The following is a 6,290-nucleotide window of genomic DNA, read 5'->3' on the forward strand; positions in this document are numbered from 1 at the left end:
TTCCTTTCCTTCGAAAATATAAAATTGCATACAATGTATATGATATAAAAAAATGTATAAAATATCTAAAGTATTTTCTACAACATTTGAGACGCAAAACAATTTCTTACTGAGAATAATATAACATTTTTTCAATTATATTTTCAAAAATATAAATTTGCATAAAAATCCGCAGTCTAGTTATTACATTATCATTACAAAATCTAACTCGTAGAAAAAATCATATGACATTTTACTACGATTATTCACGATTAGAAATGGATGCGTTAAATCAACAAGCTACCAAATCTAAAGTGTGTCAGTAAATCAAATTAGTTATGAATTTGCAAAATATATAGAAATTATTTAGCCAAACACATCATAAGATATTAGGTATATGAAGTGAAAAATTATAAAAATGAACATAAACTGCATTTAGAAAATATTTCTGATTTTTATAAATTTATTCGGCTTTACGTAATTGCCATGAAAGATAATATAATATTACGAACGAAATTCAATCTCTTTGAACTTATCCCAATATAATGACTCGAAATTTTTTTCTTATATCATTCCTTAGAATCATTATTTCCTTCCATCCCAAACTTAATCTAATTTAGCTAATTTGGCTTCTTAAAGGCATTATCTGATAATAAATATCAAGACGGAGATTATATCTATTATTACCTGCACGTCACCAATTCGATGAACCAACCAGTTTGCAAGATCGAAATGGTGTTTCTTCACAACAATAAAATTCTTTCTATCTACGCAACGAAAACTATTAAAGTAACAATAGAAATCTAGAATTATATTGTGACAATGAATTTATGTCCTTCACGGACTAAATTCTCTAACCTAAATACTCCAAATATCGTATACGAAGAAAACACACGAAAAACATCGTTTAGAGAGAAAAGCGAATCTCATCTTCAATTTCACTGCAAGGGACGTACTATATATGTAATATATAATCTATTCGTAACAGAAGTCACATATGAAATTAATAAACGATTGTAAACTAGCAACTTACTAGATTACACACATAAATATTTTGGATAACAACTGTTGCAACAAAAATCGAATCAGTTAAAATCATCAGCTAAAATCACGAACATCGCTCTTACAAAATTTAAATATGTAAGGCACCTATTCTTGGATCAGAAAATATAACAAACAAAGCTGAATGCCATTTTAAAAAGCTAGAAATGAAGAAAATGCCAAGATCTGATGAAATTACCAATGAATTCTAGACGATGAAGGGATGTTTATTGGGTTTCATAAACCACGCATTGGAAAAGAGCGAAATTTCAGCACGCTGGAAGACTATAAGACCCGTTACACATTATCGATCAGTCGCCGATGACCAGATCGTCAACGATCACTAAAATCAAGGAGAATATATGTAATCTTGATCGCAGCGACTGGCGAGTCGACCACGAAAACGCGAATAACTTGTGGGTGATCGCTGGTCACCGTGATGAATAAAATGTATTAAATCAAATGGGAGCGATAGGTAATTTTCTGACAGACATAACGGAAATAAACACGATGGGAAAAGAATAAGAGAGTTAAAGGAATACATACATTTTGAGTACTTTCCACACAATCTGTAATAGTTTCATGAGAATAAAACAACACTTTTGTTTGTAATTTTCCAAAGTGAAACTAAATATTATCTGGAATCTCAAAAATTAATAGACTGGAATCTATGGAGAAATTATTTGATGTAATAATAAAAACGATCTTATTGTAGTACAAATATCTAAAACCTAAATTATTCTAAGATATTAGGAAAAACCCAAACAAAATTATATTGCCCAAAAGCACACTCGAATAGAAAATGGAAATAAGAAAAGCAAAAATAAAAATAAATATAATGAATATTAAGAGTATTAATAATAGAATACTATAATGTTGGAATTGTATAGATGAAGAAACAAAGATGTTGAGAAAGATGTTGGATATTAAACAATTCGGACAACTGAATTACTCAATTAAAAGTAGAATTAGTATAGCTATGAAAATAATAATTCTTTTCAAGCAACAGAGTATAGACAAATACAACAAGAAATCTTAGAGAAAACATGTAATAAACTAAGAGAAGAGAACAGAAGATGAATAACAAGATCAATATATGTGTAACGAAATATAAAAAAATATTAAGAAGAAAACATTATTAAAAGAAGCAAAATATCTGAACTTGAACATACTATTTATAAATAGAGTTACTGCTGACAAATTAGAACAAAGTTATTATGTATGTAGTGGGATAAACGATAAAATAAATGACTCATGTCCAAGGTATATAATATATATAATATGGAGAAACTAAATAGAAAATGAAATGCACATACATACTAATATAATATAAGCAAATGTCCATTTACACAGAAATCAAACCAAACGGAGGACACAGAATTAATGATACCGAAAAACAAAAATAGACAATAGTAAATATCATAAAAAAATAACGTAAAACTCAAAATCTTCTGCATAAAATAATAATAAAATAATTAAGAAAATTACAGACAAAGCTAAGAAATTGTACAACAAGAAGTATTTGTACAAATAACTTATGTAATAATATTGGTGCAAACAACGACAAAGGAAAGATAAAGGAATAGATGAAAAATCTAAATGAGACTGAGATAAGATAATATAAAAAAAGTATAACACAATAATATAAATATAAATTAAAAACAATTTTAAAAAAACAAATTTAAACAATTAAAGTATGTCTGGAAATATAGATGCGCGCCTCATTGCAATAAATAATAATAATACTAATAAATTATATACAATTACCCCATTCCTATTTGTACATACTTTAAAAAGAAATTTTTCTTAAGCATATTTTTTATTTATATTTGTCGATAGGAAAAGAATATAAGTATTCATAGAAATCATTTTTTTAGTTGTATTTGTACTTGTATATAAATGAAAAACGTATTTTTAATAAAATTTTAATAGAATTCGATGAATTAATATTTTGTTGGTAATCTTTGTGTCTGAAAATGTTATGAAAATTATACAATCGCCACTCCTGAATTATGTGAGCTTGTATGCTTTGGAATCATTGTATGATAAAAAATTAAACTACCAAAAATTTGCAAGCAGTTTGCGCTGACGTATTAATTTTTTTTTTAATATTTATGCATTTACATTTATTTATAATTTCATCGATAATGTGCAAATTTCTGCAGAAGAACATCCCCATCTCTATATTTTTTTGTATACTGAAAATCTGTTATTTGATTTATGCATATTTGTTTACTATCGAATTGAAAGATATTACTCTTAATATTACTCTTGCAAAAAAATATACATTTCAGAATACATATATATATATTTTTTTTTACGTATTTATTTGCAAGTGGCAAATATTTTTGTCTATTCGATTCATTAATAGAACCACTTTCTGGTGACACTTCCACTGTATCCATATTTTCGTCAAAACTGTTTCATTGCTAATTTTTGGTATTTAATTTTCTAATTTTGATGCAATATTCACATCTGAATTAACCTTTCTTTCTTTTTAAATTCTTCGTTTGTCATGATTAATTATTAAGTTTACGCAGAGATTTCGTTTCATTTTCTTATCTACTTTCAATTTTATAATTTTTTATAATATACTGATTAGTCTTTTTAACAATGTAACTAATTTCCAACTTTATGATTTATAATTAGTTTTCATAACAATTGACGTTCGTTTATTTTTTTTATCCACTGTTTAATAAACTGAAAGTTTTCATTCAAATAATCATCGATTGTTTTTTATTTCGTGCAGAATAAATAATAAATCCCCTATAAATATTCATATTATTGTTTATATGTTGACTGTATGAATAAGAGATAGTTTCTATGAATAGTTATATTCTTTTTTATTTCTTGTATTTCTAAACAATAAAAAATAAACTTGTTTTGTAATAAACAGATATAACATAGTGTAATAATGAATTTTAATAAATATAAATAAAACATATCTTAATAAGAAAGGTATTTTGGGGGGCGGAGGAGTAGCTGTATACATATACTAAATTTTACTAATTTTTAGTGAAAATTAGTAAATATAATTTTTAGTAAGGTCTATAAATTGTAAAATGATATAATGGGCGAAATATTAGATAATGATTAGGGATGTGCGGCGGAAGTATCCGACATTTCGCGTCGGGTCAGGTAATTTTCTAGGATCGGGTCCCGAAAGTTTGTGATATCTATAATACTGGAGTACCTGAATATTACACTGGTCAGAGTGATAATTTTTCAATCGGATTTTACATTCTTTCAAATTTATAAATATTTTTGTATTCTTTAAAAATCCACAAGCAAAGAAAATAGTTAATAATATTATATGAAAACTATTTTATTTTAAATTACTGTGAAAAAAACATAATTGTTCAATTTTTTGGAATATTAATTTTGTTCGCGTGGCTGTTACAACGTTGCCAGTATCTGACAATAAGCCTTCTTTTATTTGGGTTTCCTTAGTCGGTCGAAAGCCGAGAGTCGCCAAGAGCACTTGACATTGTCGTCGCAGTAATCCATGCATCTTTTTCTTTTAAGTTAATTTAGTATACATTGTATACGCGAGTTTCCTGTGAGTTTTATTTTCTATTTATTTCCGAACTCTTCGTCGAAAACCACTCAAGACTGCTCGTGTTTACTGACGATGTTATTCCGCATAAATAAAGAAACGCTAACTTATTTTTAGAAAACATACTTTCCCGAAAAAGTAATAATTTACACTTTACAATCAATCGAAAATCATTATTCAAGTATTTATTTAATAGAATCGCATACAAGCTATATTAATAATGCCGTTGAATAAATGCGGACTGAATACTCTTACTATGCCTGCTTTTTTTTATCATTGACAATGACAGCAATATTGTAAATTCAATTGAAACCAATAAAGATTAAAGAAAGAATAAGTGTAAAATCCGATTGAAAAACCCCCGCGACTCGCGACGTAATATTCGAATATTATAGATTTTAGAGTTTCCGAGTCGATCTAAACACTACCCGACTTCGATGTCGCACACCGCATAATGATGCAGTGCATATAAAGATCTAAATGTACATGTATTATACATAATACCAATGTAAGAGCTAACAGAATTGAAACTTTTGATGATCAAATGCGTTATCTGTGATCAACAGCTTGAAATCATTTTTTAAGAGAATGACTGATCTGCTATCAATGGCTGTTTTGAGAATTTTGTTTTCACGATGAATACAACACGGTACAAAAATATAGAAATTCAATCTTTAATTTCAAGGTCAAACTCAAGATCAATTTTATCTTTCTCTACTTTTCTTAATCTCCATCAATTCAAAGGTATAGAATCATGCTGCGATAGTTTATTTTATAGATTAGCGGAAAAAAATATTCATCAATTATTTTAAGCGACGATAACTTTAAAAAATACTATTTTGAAAACTGCTCACATCGAAATATTCAAAATATACAAGAATTCATTTTTCAAAAGATCTATATTTTATCACTAATTAATAACTCAATATAAAATAAACCAATAACGTAATAGATACAGAAAGTGGAAAAAATAATATTTTTAATAATATTTAATGGAATAACTGCTTAAATTAGTGACAATTTGTTCTGGAATTGACAAAACTAGATTCTTTATTTATATTTGTTTGATTAATTTTATACCACTTTTTCATCAATATGTTGCCCAATTCATTTTTGTTTGAAATTTTGTATTTTTAAATTCTAATCATTAGACTGCGGATTTTTATGTATTTTTAAATTTTCACTAATATTATTGAAGAAATGGAACGTAGATAAAGAATTGTTTCTTGTAGATATTATTATAATTAATACAGCTATTTGGATTATTTTATATATTATGTATATTGTATGCATTTCTTGTGATCTTCCATAAATTTTCCATAAATACATAAAAATTTTTAGTCTACATAAATGTTCTATTGATGATATTTTGACTAAGTATGGCATACTCTACAATATTTACTCTTTATAAATGTTCTATTGATGATGTTTTGACTAAGTATGGGATACTCTGCAATAATTACTCTTTAGCTAACAAGATTTATGTTTTGGATTATTGTCTCTTGGAATGTAATAACGATCGAAAGTATCAAATTTTTCAACACTGCGTTCTAAATTTATTTTTTAAATGTTCGAATATATGTATTTATTCATGATGTTCCTTATTATATGCAAGTTCCTCATCCTTTATCATGTCCATATTAAAATATTATCTCTACAATGTTTTATTGAATAATCTTGAATTTCTTCTTTTTCTTCCTGTTTTTTTTTTTTT

Source organism: Frieseomelitta varia, unplaced genomic scaffold, assembly GCF_011392965.1.
Source record: "Frieseomelitta varia isolate USP_RPSP 00005682 unplaced genomic scaffold, Fvar_1.2 scaffold_954, whole genome shotgun sequence".
In the NCBI taxonomy this organism is placed as follows: Eukaryota; Metazoa; Arthropoda; class Insecta; order Hymenoptera; family Apidae; genus Frieseomelitta; species Frieseomelitta varia.